We start from the raw sequence: 18045 nt of genomic DNA on the forward strand, positions 1-18045 counted from the left end.
GTCACCAGCTGAAATGTAAAAATCTGAAGCAAGCCTAAACATAGTGGTTCAGTATGTCAAATACCTATTTTTGGCATATCATCCTTGACTTTAGATATCCTTTGCAATTACAGAATATGTTGCTCCATTTGATCTTACTCTGTTTTAAAAATAAAAAGAGAATGGAAAGTGAAAAGGCTGATATATGCTAAGAATTTTAGGCATAAAAAATAGAATACAATTTAAAAGTATGTTTAGGTATCAAAATGATCATTACTCTCAAACCAATCTTTATTCTCAGGCTACATGCCTTTCATTTAAAAAAATAAATTGGAAAATATTACAAAAATATCTGTGTAAACAAGTCATAAGTAATTAGACAAATGAACTATTTTTTTTAACTAGAGAAACTGAGCTACGTTGGCACTGCAAAATTAAAATTGCATGGGTTTTCTTGAGCGAGAGTGTGGGAAGGTAAAGAGTGAAATAAAAACATTTTTTAATTTGAGTTTGAGGCTCACTACAGTTTCAGGAGGTGTAGCATCCTGTGCAGGATTGAGGACTGCACTTGATATTTGGTTTCACTTTAGGTGTTAAGGAGAATTTCCTTCCTTGATACTTTTTTTAATGTTTTTCTTCCTTTGTAGTTTCCTAACCATTAGAGTGATAAAAACTAAATTACATTATTTCAGTTATGAATCCAAAATATATTCATGCAGGCTTGGGATATATAGGAGTGTGTGTATTTGGTTTTTGTTGTTGTTGTTGTTGTTTGTGTTTTATGCAACATGAATGATATTGATGTACAGTGAAGAGTCACAGTTCTAGACTGCAGAATAGGATGGAAACAGTAAAAAGTGCTGGAAAGGTAGACTATTGTCTTTTTGGTTATTACTAACAAAGAATGTTTCTATAGTTTACCAGAAGATTAACTAATTTGGGTTCAAAATCCAGCTATTAATAAAATAAATATTCATTCTTGATTTTATTCTAGGTACATGATTGAGTTCAGACAAAATTTAGAAGTGCTAATTATTCAATCTACACATGAATGATGTGATTTCTCAGGACTTGGTCCTTCCACAAAACATAACACAATGTTGGGGAGTTCTATATCTTTCACTCTAGTTGGGGAGTTCTATATCTTTGTAAATTCATAAGCCAACAGAGTTTAAATTATAAACCAATAAAATGTAAAAACTCCCCAGTCAGCATGGTTCAGTGGTTGAGCTTCCATCTATGAACCAGGAGGTCACACTTCAATTCTGGTCAGAGCACATGCCTGAGTTGCTGGCTCTATTCCCAGTAGGAGGCGTGCAGGAGGCAGCCAATCAATGATTCTCTCTTACTATTGATGTTTCTATCTCTCTCTCCCTCTCCCTTCCTCTCTGACATCAATAAAAATATAGTTTTTAAAAATAAAATAAAATTTTAAAACTATGAATAACAGCTCCAGAACCCAAGTTTAAGAGACCAGTGGATTTTAGCTCTCTAACCTGAGTGCAGGCCAAAGAAGAGACTGCTTCCACACAATACACAGATACCAGAAAAGTATTTAACTAATTGTGAGTTTGATTTCATACACACACACACATGCGCGCACACACACACACACACACACACACACACACACCTCACAGTTAATGAAATATTTCATTATGGCTGTTTAACAAGAGCTTTCTATGTTTGATCAAAGTGTCTAATGCAATTCAGATGTTATTTTGCTTAGCAGTCGGCTGATTGGGAACTTCCTTCAGGGATCTCTGAGTCTAACCCCATTGAAAACTTACTTTATGAAACGTGTTCTGCATAACTCATATTAACATAGGCTCTGTTTTCTGTAGTTATTATAAAGATATTGGGAATTCTTAATTAAACATCCAAGTGGTTTCATAACTTCTTGCAGCATGAGAAATCAAGAAAAGAATCTTCAGGAATTCAGAAAAACCATTGGAGTGTATTTCATTTTACCAATGTAGTAAGATAATTAATGACACTAATTATTTTATTAGTTAATATTTAAACTCTTTGTGTATTAATCATAGTTCCTATTTTGAGAATTTTCAATGGGTTACTAGGCTAATTAATTTTATACCTTTTCTCATCTAATGTTTATACAAATCCAATTATATTTATAGTGATACTATATTACTAACAAGACAATAGAAGTTTAGACATGATTTTGAGTAAAGACACCAAGCTAGTAAATGATAGAGCTTGAAATTTATTGATAATGTACCTGACTCCTAAGACAATATTTTGAACAAAAGAAAATCCAGCGTACAAAGTCCTTGTCATTTTTTCACATATTGTCTTTCTCCTATGTCCAGGGACTCATTTGTTATCTTGACTTTCTGCTAGGTTTCAGGCTCAGAATTTTTTATTGTTTGAACTTGTGCGAGCCTATATTTTCTTGCTACTCTGAAGTTAAGCAGTGGAAGTTGAATTAGTCTGTGTTTTCTTAAATTTTTAAACATCTTTGCATTTTTAAGCAATATTGGCATTTTTTTCTTGTAGAAACTCAAGTAAATGTATGCTTTCTTACGTAAAATTGTTTCCATGCTAAAAAATTATGATAATAGACATATACATAAAAGTCAAACTTATTGTAGAATAGTTTAAAAAACAGTTAAATTTAAAGATGCACAAAATAAACCCTGCACCATTCCATAGCAGAACAACCTCACCTGTGGTAGCCAGCACACCTCTCTTTGAGGTGGGGCTCTCACTCGCACTGCAGTGTCACCTGCTCAGGAGCTGCAATTTCTCCTCCATGCACTGGGGACCTGACCACATGGGTATTCTGTTCCAGGGCAATAACTCATTTTCCACTTATGCCATATTTTCTAAGACATCAACTCCACTCTGCTAAAAACTGATGCTTATTTCTCCACTGGAAAATTAGTAGGAAAATATGTTTCCCTTGATTTCAACACTTCCTCATAGCTGAATTACATGTGTCTCAGTGTTGACATTTTTATAGATTTTACCTGTAGGTTTTGTCTTCTCAGCTTGGATGAATTCTACTAATGGGTCTGTATTTACAATAGACATTATCAACAACTACCAAGTTGTGCCTGAACATACCACCTTCATGTTGCTCTTAAGGTAATTACTTAGGATAGCCTAACACGTCATATTACTTCTTTTCTCAGGGTAGAGACAGCCCCACAGAGCACGCCCTCCCCTCATCTGTGTTTGATTCTACGGATTGCCATGCCTAATTACAAAAAAATGCACTTGTAGATTTCTGAATCCTAAATAGCTCATTCATAAACAATAGCACAAAACTCTTTTAGGAAACATATCTTTAAAAAATCAATGCCATGGTTAAATTTTAGTAATACTGACTACTTAAAGAGAAAAAAGACACAAACATACACTGATGTAGCTAAATGTATAACTCTAAATACTTGAGACAGAAAAATTACATAATTTTACATTATAGATTATGTTTATATCTTTGAAAATATTGATAATAGATTGGTAGACTATCAATATTTACAGGATACCTAATCAGATCAATTAAACTAAAAGATCTAAAAGAGTTGTTAAAGAGCTACCTCGAATTACTAATTACTAAGACTGTGGACTATGATTTATTTTTACTAGAAAATAAAAGTCTTAAATTATTTTTATTTTTTCAGCACATAAATTAATGGTATTTTATTTATTTTTATGATTATTTATCCTTCCCACACACACAGTCATCTTACTGTTTGTTGTCCATGTCCACAAGTTCTCTCTCTTTTCTCTTTTTTTTCTCAATCTTTCCACACCCCAACCCCCAACAGTTTTTAAGTTGTTCTTTAGTATAAATCATATATGTGTTTTCTGCAAGCTAATACCATTTTCTTTTCAAACATCATTTGATGGAATGGATAAAAAATAATTTAAATAGGACTTTTTACATATTTTCTTGTTTTTTGATGTTGTAATAATACTTAGAAAATTTACTTTACATTTTTTTGTTCATGTATATAATGTACTATATCCTTAGAATACAAATTCAGAATCCAGGAGTAATCTCACTTTGTACTTTCACCTACATAGCATAAAAAGCATGGGGAGAGGGGAAGGGACATCTGTAATAATTTCAACAGCAAATATAATTTTAAAAAAATATGATTAAGAATTTCAAAAATCTTGGTCTTTTTTATGTTTTATTTATTTATTCTGTATATGACTTATACTCTTGTTCTTCCATACTATTCCACTTATTGTTTGTATAATGAACTTATTATATTTGAATTAATTTTACCAAGACTCTGTTTCTTGCAAAAAAAAGAAACAACTTGAAGAAAAAATAGCAATTTGCCATTTAAGGTATAAAGTAATGGGTTGAAAATTCTCAGAGCGTGATTTTATATGACAATATATTTTGTGTGTGTATAAGTAAGTAGTTAAAAATCTTGAGAAAATATAAGCCTAGATTTGAGGTGTGTGCTAAATTCAATGACTGATGTTTTTATTTTTAAAAAAAGAAAAGAAAAGAAGAAGACATGGAGAGTCACACAGAGAAGAATGTCATCTGCAGCAGAGGCAAAGATCATAGTGATGATGCCATAAGCCATGGAGTGGCTCGGGATACAAGAAGCTGGAAGATGCAAGGAAGAATTTGTACCCAGAACATTCAGAGGCAGTAGGCCCACTGACAATTTGATTTCATGTTTCCACCTTGAGGGCTGTAAAAGAATAAATTCCTGTTATTTTAATGCTGAAAGCCTGTGGTAATTTGTTACAGTGGTCCTACAAAATTGCTCATATGGCATGAATTAGCTTTTTTTCTCACTTTCCCAAAAATTCTTAGCCAGTCTTCCATATTGCATAATGGAATACATGATCTTGTTCTCCTTGATTTGAAATGCTACTAATCATCTTTAAGATACTTGGATTGGCCTTCTGGAATTTTTAGTAGAAACAATATTTTAAACAACATGAAGTCATTCAACTTCTTCCAATACGTGACTGAAGATGTCCCTAACCAGGCCAGTATGGCTCAGTGGTTGAGCAATGACCCAGGAACCAAGAGGTCACCTGTTCGATTCCCGGTCAGGGCTTATGCTGGGGTTGTGGGCTTCATTCCCAGTCAGGGGTGAACACAGGAGGCAGCCAATCTGTTCTGCTCTCTTCTATGTTTCTATCTCTCTATCTCTCTTCCAGTAAAAATAAATAAATAAATGAAAACATATTTTTTTAAAAATGAAGATGTTCTTAATTGTGCCAGCCCTTCCTTGAAATTTTTCAAATATATTTTATAATCGATTTTTATAATTTTTTTCCAAGTGAACTTTAGAATTCTTTGCAAAACTAAAAAAAAAATTGTCATTGGCTTTCACTGGACATGTATTCAATATGTGGAAAGTTTTATGGAAATAAAAATTTTACATGACTTAGAATTCCTATCCAAAAAGGTTCTATGTTTGCCATGAATTGAGTCTCAGTTACACTTTTCAGTAAAGTTATGTTCATATATTTCATATGAGTCATTTACATTTACTGTTATTCCTCTTTTATGAATTCAATCAATAAGGCTTTAGTATTCTATCCTTTAGTAGGAAGTTTTATGTTAAGCTTTGACATATATTCTTTGTTATATAAATTGTTTCTATTTATCTAAGAGTTTTGATCAGAAATGTTTGTACATTTTATTAAATGTCTTCCTGGCATTTATCAAATTAATCATTAAGCATTACATTATTGACCTATGTTGTGGAAAATAGCAAAAAAAAAAGGATTTTTCATTACTCAACTCTAATTACAAAAAAATAATAATTGGCCAGAATTCAATAATCAATGGTTAGATGTTACACCTGTTTTCTTCTAATACATCAATATTACCATTTACTTTTCTGCATATACACAAACAGAGTCTCTCCAAAAATTGCCTTGTGATGAACCTTAATGAGCAGTGTCTTATATGATTTAATGAGTAGGTTTCAAGCTATTTAAGGGATGATAGGAGAGACAAAGTTATCATAAATTAACAATTTTCAAAAACAATTCTTAAGTGTTGCTAATAAAACAGCCTAGAAGAGGGGTCACTTATTTGTGTGCTGAAATACTAAGAACCAAATTTTACTTCTTGTCATGATTATGAAACAGAGTGAGAAATGAATATTCCTCCAAAAACAATCAGGAAATTGAACTAATTGAAAGATGGGGAATTAAACTTTAGAAAGACAGCTAGAACTTGCAAGTCCAAATACTGTAGAGGAGACAGATGTACAGAAAGGTACAAAGATATGAAGGTGGGTCCTCTCAAGCCTTTAGTTGAGTGTACTCATTAACAAGAACCACTAAAAAACAATGGAAAAAAAAATTCCTGAGGCTCACATAACATGGGAAGAATTAAAGTGCCAACAGACCAGAGTAAACTAAACTCATAATATGTGAGAAACGCTGTAGAGTACCTAGAAGTGATTGTCTTAGTGGGGGTAAATTAGCCCCGGACTAAAGACATTCCTTAATATAGTTTAAATAAGTTTTGAAAGAAACTCATTTAAAGCCACTTATTGTGTATCAGAATTAAGTTCAGCATGATTCCTTTTAAACACAAATACCATAATCATAACAATTTAAAGCAGAATATGTCAAAAAGACAGGGTGGGGGAATGATATAACCAAACACTATATGAGAAACACCTTAGCCTGGCCAGCGTGCCTCAGTGGTTGAGCGTAGACCTATGAACCAGGAGGTCACGGTTCGATTCCCATTTCAAGGCCTGACATGCAAATCTGGGAATTAATATTTTTATGTATTTATGTATCAAAATGTATTTTAACTTATTGTTTCGGTTAGGTTTTGTATAATATTTTAGCTCTTTAATATAACTAAGGTCTTTAATAGTTATTGCCTCAACATAGCACAGATTAATGATCTGAGTGCAGGCAGAAGGGGAAAAGGGGCCAGATCTTGGCTTTTATTATTTCTCAAATTCAAGATCTGGTAAAAGCAAAATTAGTTACACGACACATAACCGAAAAGATTTCCCCAAACCATACCATGCCCCAACAAAAATTAAAACAAAATTTACATTGTAGAGAAAAACAATTTATAAGAGGAAATAAAAGATTTCAGATGAGCTTGGGTCCCTGGGGAGGCACTCCATGTCCTATATCAGCAGTAACATGCCCCCCAGTTAGTTTTGAAAAATCCTAGAGCACAGTTGGCTGTAGTCCCAATCTGGGGAAAATCTCAGGAAAGTAGTAAGATTGCTGATATGAGGCAGGAGCCACAATATTGTCATTCTTTTGTGCAATAAATCCATCTGTCACAATCTCATTGATTTCATTATTTGTATCATACTGATGTAGTAGAATGTTTCCAGTATGATGGAGGGTAACATAAAAACAAAACATAAAACCAAGATTACTGGAAAAGCCTTGAGAAAGAAAAGACACATTGATCGTTTCCTGATGGAACTGAAGCAGCAATTGTGGATAAATGAGGACAACTAAGAACAGACCCATTGAGCTAGATCAGGTCTGTTTCTATTAGAGACACGTGAAAACTCTTTTCTGAAATCCTTTTTTGTACTAATTGGATTTTTGAAGAATTACATACTCTAAAGTACAAGCAAAGACAGGCCATCTAGAAACAATGCTCATGTCCCATAACAGAATACATATGCAGAGTTAAATTGGACTTTCATCATTTCCTGTGGATTGTGAAGAAGCAGAGTGACAGAGTGGTACAACAAAACCTAGATACTCAACATAGTTATCTGATAGTTGTCAGGAAGAAGGAAAGCTAGCCAATGCATCTTTTCTGGAGTATGCTAATAAGGTTTTTCTTGAACTCTGGATATCTTAAATTATAACAAACTTTCTGGGGAAGGGGAATACATTATTAATTTTGTCAATCCCAGCAACCAAAGCAAAGAAATACTGCTATCTCCAACAAACTGGCACAACATTAATCTAGCCTTGAAGTTGAAACTGGAGGCTCAGTAGAACTTTACTTTGAACAGATAGAAATGCATATCCTGACCACAAGGAACTTTTAATTCTAAGTGCCTACTTAGGGAAATTCTTAGACACAAATCTATAGCTAAGAAAATATATCCAAAGATATTCATTTTAACACTTTTCCATTTGTTAACACAAATTGGAACCATTCTACACTAAGATAAATTAATAAATGCGTTATCTTTATATATAAAAGGCTAAGCAACCGGCTGACTGGCCAATAGGTATGATGCACACTGACCACCAGGAGGAAGACACTTAACACAGGAGCTGCCGAATGACAGCAACTTTGCAGAGTGCCCTCTTGCATTCCGGGACCCCTCAGGGGATGTCAGACTGCTGGTTTCGACCCCATCCCCACAGGCCAGGCCAAGGGGCCCCACCTGCCGGAGGGACACTGCTCACTCTGCAGACGCCCCAGGTGTGGCCGGCCAGGGAGGGACCACGAAGGTTAGCTCCTTGGCATGTCCAGCTTGTCTTGCCCAGTCCCACCCCACCAGCCACCTTCTAATTAATTTCTTTTCAGTTTGCACAAATTTGTGCACTGGACCTCTAGTTTACACAATAAAACACCCTAGATCAGGGGTTGCCAACCTTTCAGACCTCATAGACCACCAGTGGTCAGACCACTGGTTGACGACCGCTGCTCCAAAGGTTTCCTTAAACCAGTGGTTGCCAACCTTTCAGACCTCATGGATTACCAGTGGTCCGTGGACCACCGGTTGGTGGCCGCTGCCCTTGAGCAGTTAAAATAAATAACTAAAGTTACATGTGTCAAGGTTGAATGTCTTAAAAAGCATAATATCAAATGAAAGCATGAAATTGTAGTGTGGAAAATTAATTCAAATTTTGGAAACACCACATTTCCCTAAAAAAAAAAAAATAGGAACAGGTCTAAAAGCCAAAAGAGAAAGAGGACATAGCTCTCTTTGCTTTAAAATATTAAAATATTAAAATGGTACGTGATTTTAAACACTCCAGTGAGTAAACATCAATGGCTTTATTTCCTGAAAACAAAGGCAAGATTAATTGTTTACTCTCCATTATAGCAGATGGAAGAAATTTAACTATTAAATTTAAATGCCTTACTTTGGGTTATGGCTATATTGATGTAATTAAATACCTGTAATTTTGTCTTCCTCCATCTCCCAATTCAATTAATTTCTCCATTTACTTAGTTCCTGTGAAAATTTTTCTTGTTCTTTTCAGAATTCAGCAGAATTTCTGAAACTTAAAACATGGCTATTGTTTTAAAGAATGTTGCAAAAATGAATAAATATGGTCACCTGTAAATGTCTTTTTAATGTGATGTATATGCCTTTATATAAAAGTAATTGACAGAAAATATATTTCTGGGAAAGGAAGAAAAGTAAATAAAATATAAACTCTTTAATAAAGGAAAAATTTCCTGTAATAGAATATAAAATTCCATAGTGGAAATAAAAGACAATTATATCTTAGCTGTTTTTACAATATATAATACTGATTTTTATTCATCATAACATACATTTCCAGACAAATCTAGGTGTGTCCCATCCTATATAATAAAGAGCTAATATGCTAATTAGACTGGACAGCCTAATGTTCTTCCAGACATCCTTCCCAACGACCTTCCAGATGAAGCTGGGGTTGCAAGGGCCTAGGCAAGAATGACCTTCCTGAATGACCAGTGGGTGGGGTGCGGGGCCAATAAGCCTACGTTGCCAGGCCAGCCATAATGGTCCTGGTGCCCCTCCCTCTGCAGAGGCAGTGGGAGAAGCAGCTGTGCAGGCCTGGTCCCAGCACCCCTCCTTCCACAGAGGTGGCAGGAGAGGTGGCGGCGCAGGCCCAGTCCCAGTCCCAGAGCCACGCCTTCCACAGATGCAGCAGGAGAGGGGGCAGCGTGGTCCCAGCGCCTCTGCAGAGGCAGGACATGGTGCAATTGTGGCTCCTCAACCTCCCACGGCCCCTCCCCAGGCTGGCTTGGCCCCCAGCCATCCCCGCCCCCCCCCCCCCCCCCCAGCAGTGGGCAAGAGTCGAGGCCAGCACTAAGGAGCAGCAAGCCAGCTTCTGGTTGAGCGGTGCCCCTAGAAGCTGGGCTCATGGCTGGCGAGTGCAGAGGCAATGGCCAGAGCCTCTCCCTCTTCTGCAGCAGGTGGGCAGTAAGGAGCAAGGAGTCCTGGACTGCAAGAGCCCAGGACTGCGATAAGGATGTCTGCGTGCTGGCTTAAGCCTGGGGGGATTGGACCTAAGCCAGCAGGCGGACATCCCCTGAGGGGTCCCCAACTGCCAGAGGGTGCAGTCTAGGCTGAGGGGACCCCCCTCATCCAGTGCACGAATTTCATGCACCAGGCCTCTACTTTAAATATATAAACATCTATAATAATAAAAGCATGATATGCACATTGACCAAATGGCCAAACAGTGGAATGACTGTCCAGACGACCACACTATGACATCCACTGGCATCAAGCCAGCCAAGGCAGGTATGATGTGATTGGTTGGGGCCCTGCCATCGCCCCATGATTGCCCTGCAGAGGGAGGCCCAGGCCACTGACCGGGGCTGTGGCAGGTGGGTGTGGCCTCCCACTGCAGGGGCAATCCATTGCAGAGCCCTGGTGGGTGGGTAGGGCTACCTCTTTGGGGCAATCCAACGTGAAGCCCTGTGATCAATTGCCCCAAAGAGGGAGGGCCAGGCTACCCTGTCAGCACCACTGTGGTGGGTGGGCGGGGCCTTCCTCTATGGGATGATTGATCACAGGGCTCCTGGACTGTGAGAGGGCACAGGCCAAATTTTGTGCACCAGGCCTCTAGTATATAAATAATAGTGTCTATGGCAGAGTAATCATTTAATTATTTAAAAGGTGGTTCTTTTATCCTCTTTTTAAGATGAATGTGTTTGTTTTTTTTTTCATTACTGTGACCTGATGGTCAGGAAGGAAATGGACACTTTCTAAGCACTAAGTTTCCATGCTTTATTGAAGGACCAGTGAAATTATATATCTATATATTTGTGTATTCATATTTAGGTGGAAGTCTCCTGCATTGCAACAAGACATTTCTCACAGTAATTTTGAAATTTACAAATGCTGGTATTCAAAGCTGAAGTCTCTTCCTGATTTAAGAAATTCTATTTCAAATAGGTTTTCCCCTAACTTTCTTCAACAGATATATTTGTAGCAGATTTCATTCTCTTTTCTCTCTTAATTTTGTAGTAATATACAGAAGAATAACCTTTTTAATAAATTTAAAATCTTGTACACTTTATACATAGGTATTGATTTGGGGATTACATAAAATTTTATTCTCATACTTAACTCATTTAAACATATTAACTCTGTTAATATCTATGAAATTACTTTTGTAATAAATTAACACAATATAAACTTAAAAACTGTGTGCACTATTTTAATTAATAATAACTTTACAATTCTATTATTCCCTCAAGTTCAAGTTCCTTTTACTGGTAATGTGTTATTAAATTGTTCTTTCTGTACTTTTTTGTTAAATCAAATGTTAACCTTTCCAGAATCAGCTAATTTTTCCTCATTTATTATGCTATTACCAACTATTACTGTCTTCATTAATCTTTGTCTGATATTTTATTCCTAATATATGTTTGCATATTTTGGCACATTTTGCATATTATTCAGTGGTATTTCTTAATGATTTAATGCAGGATTTAAAGTACTAATATATTATGTATTTCTATATTATTTGGAATATTTATGTTTCTATATTTATACTCAAATTAAATTATATTATTTATAACTGTTTTTGTAATCTAAAAGGAGTAGTGATAGTATATATATTTGATATATATATATATATAAACATATATAATTATGATAAGAGCAAAACATTCAATCTTATCTTCTACAATAAAGGAAAATAAAGTATGGAAGGCAGTCTGAATATTTTAAAAAATAAATGCAAGAAACAATAATAGAGAGAGGCTTTTTAATTTTTTTATTATTAAAATAGATATTCTGGGGCATTAAACACAGAAAGTACATAGTTGTGCCATAGAAAACTTCTGGAGATTTAAGCCATGTTGCTTCTTTGTGGGATATTTGCTTCTTTTGTAGTTCTTACATGTCTAACCTTTTGAAATAAAAATTGAATATTTATTAAAAATAATAGATCACTGCCAGATACTTTATGCAATGGAAACCGTAACAAGTATATTAGAAATGGCAAAATATGTGTTACTAACTGTGAACATAGCTTGAGAAATTTTACCACATTTAGGGGAATGGACAAATGGCACTGTAGTGCTCATAATATAAAATCATGGTTAATGGAAAAGTGGTAATAAAAATTAACAGAAAAGAATTTTACAGAGTTATTTAAGTTGAGAAAGAATTACAAAACAAGTACAAAAAATTCAGTAATTACTAGTAAAAACAAAACAACCATGCATCTTCAACTTGAAAGGGTCCATTACAACAAAACACAAGCCATTTATATTGAAAAAAAACAAACAACTCTTGGTCCTTTCAATGTCATGGCTGCCTATTTTGTTCATTCTTCCCCTCCAAAGTCCTTCACTTCATATTAGCCCTTTCCTCCCAAGACCTTCCAGGGATTTGCTCATACTCCTACACTCAACTGTTGCCATGGCAAGTACCCCTTTGTGAATACATCACTTCTGTCTTCCATATCACTCCTATTACTCCAAAACTAACAATTCTCCCATTTTACAAGAACCTACAAATTATTGATGAAACAACTGATTAAAGCAATTATTACTGTTTTGTATCTTTGATTTTTATCTGACCAGTTTAAATTCTTTATTATTCAAGTATTTCATTTTATACTAATTCAACTTCCTTGCCTATTTCTTGCTTCTCCACACTTTCTTTAGAAAAAGCCAATATTCTGTCTACAACGTGACTATACCTCTGTTACTGCATTTGACTAATGAAAACACTTTTAAAATCATGATAGACTTATCATCTGTAAGTTTATTTTCCATCCATGAGTTTCTGCTGCAGGTTGTTTATTTATCTAGGATATCATACTTCTAACCTACAGCTCAGCATAAAGACTTAGTCACCTGTTTGATGTAACGATTTAAAAAGGTGGCTTCCATTGTATTTCAGATCAGAAGTTACATATGCATTTTTACAAATGCAAATGTCCAACAAATATATCCCAATCATTATTCTCACTCAAGTTTTGCTTTCTAGATAAAATACTATCAACTTAGAAACTCCACAAACCCCTACAATTATGTCTACTGTCATTCATTCTTATATACATTACATTAATTTCTATTACCATAATTGAAAACTCAACATATAATCACATATAGGATCAACTATAATATTTAAGCTCTAGAACACTTTTTCTCTTGCAGACTCAGGAATTCCCCTTCTATCACTGTATATCATCTTCTCCCTTTCTTGTAAACTATACCTAGCAGCATACAAAAGTTATCTAATATATCCCATAAAGAAAATATCTTCTTGCTCTGACTGGTGTGGTTTAATTGTCCTGTACACCAAAAGATCAAGGGTTCAATTCCTTGTCAGGACATATGCCCAGGTTGCCTGCTCAAGCCCTGTTAGGGGAGGTCTCACTCACATAGATGTCTCTCTCTCCCTTCTTCTCTCTCTCTCTCCCTCCTTCCCCCTTCCTCTCTCAAATTAATAAAAACGCATTATATCTTCTTGAGCCCATACTATCATTAGCTATCAGATCAATTCTCTTCACTTTTTATGATGTTTTCAACATAATCTTTAATCTCCCTTTTCCAATTCATTTTTTAATTTTCTATCTTGATCTCACTCTAAATGCATTTAAGGAAAAATTCATAAACAGCCATTCAAAAAATATTCTTGAAATATTTAACTAGTTAGCAAAACATATCTATTCACATTGCTAAATAATTATCTCTGAATCTAAGGAAATTACCCCCCAAAATATAAAATAAACAAAAGCATTGTGAAAAATTCTCTGCTAGTGTGTGAACATAGATGTGTGCAGCTTGGATAAATTTTCAATAGCAAAGCTAGAGAAAAATGTAAAATTAATATTTAACAGAATGATGTAGCAGTTGGATAAAGGTTCTATTTCTTCTGATGGTAGAAAATTAATGCAATCAAATCAAGAGAAATGCAGCCACTTCCGTATAGTTTACATTTATTTTGGGCATATTAAATAATTCAAAAATGTTCCTCTTAAGTTCTTCAGTTTTGCCCAGTGAAAAATATCATTTCATGAGTTTTGATAGAATCTTCTCTTCTTGGCTGTAGAGGACCCGGTTCTTGTTCATGATCACTGTCATCCATCTATGTTAGCTCATCAGCTAGAATATTCAACAAACTGAGAAGAAGCATCCCTTTGTGTGAAACTGTCTTCAAACCCACTTACCTGGGGACCTTGTTTGGCCTTTGAAAATACAGACACAGAGAGACCAAGATGGCGGCGTAGGTAAATACCGGAGACCGCTGCCGCAAACAACCATTTCAAAAATACAACTAAAAGACTGAACGGACATCACCCAGAACCACAGGAAGGCTGGCTGAAGAGAGACTCTACAACTAGAAGGAAAGAGAACAGCAAATCGAGGCTCAGAGGCGGCGCAGTGTGGAAAATACAAAGGTACCGAGGTGCGTGCGCAAAGCGGGCTGGTGGCTGAGGGCGCGGTTGTCGTTTTCTGTCGGGAGTGAGTCTCAGACTCTGGGCTCCAGATCCGGGCGAGTCTCTAGGGACCCAGACTCAAACGGGAGAAGCGGGATTATCCGGCATCAGTTGGAACCTGAGGGCAGCTTTCTCTCCGAGGTTTGCAGCGGCTGCCGGGGTTCTGAGAAGCAGAGCCTCTGGGAACGGTACTGAGCGTGGCCATAACTGCTCCCTCCGCCCGCCCTGTTGATCCCGCCCCGCCCAAAGCCTGCGCACAGCCATTTGCCGATTGCCTCAGGCAAAGGCTGGATTAGCGCCTCCCCAGAAGGCAGACGTTTTCCTTACAGCTGATTCCTATAGCCAGTCGGCCTGGGGGTCAAATCCCTCTAGTGTTAACTACAACAATTAAGGCTTGGCTAGAACAAGACTGCGCACAGAGACCACAAGGGGGTGCACCAAGAAAGCATAAAAGATGCGGAGACAAAAAAACATGACAGAAATGGAGGATATGGAGCTAAGAATCGCAATTTTGAGGGCTTGCCATAAATTTGTGCAGAGCCTCACGAAAACTAATGAGACCCTCGATGCTACGATAAAGAAATTAGAAAGTAAGCATACACAGACTGAAATAAAGAATATTATACCCAATAGCAGACCAGAGGAGTACAATAATCAAACCAAAGATTCGACAAAAAACACCCAATTGGAAAAGCAAAATGAAAAAAGAATCCGAAAGTGTGAAGATAGTGTAAGGAGCCTCTGGGACAGCTTTAAGCGGTCTAATATCAGAGTCATTGGAGTGCCAGAAGATGAGAGACAGCAAGATATTGAAAACCTATTTCAAGAAATAATGGCAGAAAACTTCCCCCACCTGGTGAAAGAAATGGACTTACAGGTCCAAGAAGCGCAGAGAACCCCAAACAAAAGGAATCCAAAGAGGACCACACCAAGACACATCATCATTAAAATGCCAAGAGCAAAAGACAAAGAGAAAATCTTAAAAGCAGCAAGAGAAAGAGGCTCAATTACCTACAAGGGAATACCCATACGACTGTCAGCTGATTTCTCAACAGAAACTTTGCAGGCCAGAAGGGAATGGCAAGAAATATTCAAAGTGCTGAATACCAAGAACCTACAACCAAGATTACTTTATCCAGCAAAGCTATCATTCAGAATTGAAGGTCAGATAAAGAGCTTCACAGATAAGGAAAAGCTAAAGGAGTTCATCACCGCCAAACCAGTATTATATGAAATGCTGAAAGGTATCCTTTAAGAAGAGGAAGAAGAAGAAAAAGGTAAAGATACAAATTATGAACAACAAACATGCATCTATCAACAAATGAATCTAAGAATCAAGTGAATAAATAACCTGATGTACAGAATGAACTGGTGATTATAATAGAATCAGGGACATAGAAAGGGAATAGACTGACTATTCTTGGGGGAAAAAGGGGTGTGGGAGATGCGGGAAGTGACTGGACAAAAATCATGCACCTATGGATGAACACAGTGGGTGGGGAGTGAGGGTGGAGGGTGGGGTGGGAGCTGGAAGGAGGGGAGTTATGGGGGGAAAAAAGAGGAACAAATGTAATAATCTGAACAATAAAGATTTAATTTAAAATAAAAAAAAAAAAAAGAAAATACAGACACAGAATTCAGACACATAGTAATTCAGACATATGAGGCCTGGTGTTTTCTTCCAGTTGTAATCCTTAAGGTATAATTCTCCACAAATCACTCATATTTCTGAACATCTTCAAAGGCATTCACAGCTTGTTTTCTCCAGAGTGCTTTTGCAAGGATATTTGCATAGTAGGTAGCCGGGAAATGTAGACATGTCTCTTCCTGAGGCATATATACTTACCTTTCAGGAAAATAAATTTAGAGCTGTCTCATTCGCTGAAACAGATTTATTTACATGCTAGGACAGTAAAGATAGAGATGTCACTTTCCTAGAGCTGATTTGTATGACATTTCAGGGTAATGAAGATAACAGGTCTCTCTGTTTTAGAAGAAAAATAGAATTGGCAATATATACTCTAAGAGCTTCCTAATATCAGTGGGTTTTTTTTCTTTCTTTTAACACACTCTACTCTGTGTTTAGGCAATACTTGGTCTCCACTGTGTCACCCATTGGGAACTGAGGCAATGGTTAGAATAGCTAATTATAAAAAGAAAGATTTTTTTAAACTGATCTATATTGTCATCTGACCAATTAAATTGAACATTTTAATCTAACCAATTAAAAGATTTCTAATCAATTAGAAATCAAATATGATGGGTGTATATGTCTAACCAGTGGATGAAAGAAATTAAAACTATTTATAAGAAACATGCATGGAGAAAGTCATACAACCAAGGTATTCAGACCTATTTTTTTTAAAAAAAGCAAGAATGTTTAAAAAGTATTTGAAATAACCTTTTGTATATGACATTTAGAGGAAAAATTATATGATAACAACAAACAGAAACAACAAACCTAGGAAATTTCTGAATTTTAGAGTTGCCCATTATATGATTAAAATGACCAATTTCAAGGATAAGTTATGATGTGCACACCTATGCACATATACACACATACATACACAAACCAAAAGAACAAGTGAGTAGGGTCCATATCCAGAAAAATAAGCAAGCAATAAAAACTCATTCCAAAGTAAGCCTATACTGAACATATGAAACAAACTAAATAACCTCTTATAAATATGTGTAAGAACTAACAAAATCAAATGTAAATAATTAAAAGAAAGTATGAGAACACTGTCTCACCTATAAAAAGATCAGACATTATAAATACAAATGAGCCAAAAAAATGCTGGTGGTGAAGAATATATTAATTTAAAATGGGAAAATTGCTAGTGAGCATGTATTCAGAATTTTAAAGTACTAGAGGAACCAAACAGCAGATTTCTCCAGGCATAAGGAAGATTTACCAAGATTGAGACAAATCAATTAAAGAAAAATTTAAGAATGAACAATCAAAAATTAAACTAAGAAAACTCTTCTATATGTCTATGTTGATATTGATATAAATATAAATGTAGATATAGATATAGAAATAGAAATAAAAGTAGAGATAGAGATGATAGAGCTAGAGCTAGAGCTAGAGCTAGAGCTAGAGATAGAGATAGATAGAGAATGACAGAGATATTCCATTGGTGTTGTTTCTTTGGTGAACACTGATACAGATTTTGGTACTGAGCAAAACCTTCATTCTAGAGCAGTGATGGCGAACCTTATGAGCTCGGCGTGTCAGCATTTTGAAAAACCCTAACTTAACTCTGGTGCCGTGTCACATATAGACATTTTTTAATATTTGCAACCATAGTAAAACAAAGATTTATATTTTTGATATTTATTTTATATATTTAAATGCCATTTAACAAAGAAAAATCAACCAAAAAAAATGAGTTCGCATGTCACCTCTGACACTCGTGTCATAGGTTTGCCATCACTGTTCTAGAGCATCTTATGGCACACATAAAC

This window comes from Myotis yumanensis, unplaced genomic scaffold (genome assembly GCF_028538775.1).
Source record: "Myotis yumanensis isolate MYYU_CA2020_CCGP unplaced genomic scaffold, mMyoYum1.0.hap1 SCAF_11, whole genome shotgun sequence".
NCBI lineage: Eukaryota > Metazoa > Chordata > Mammalia > Chiroptera > Vespertilionidae > Myotis > Myotis yumanensis.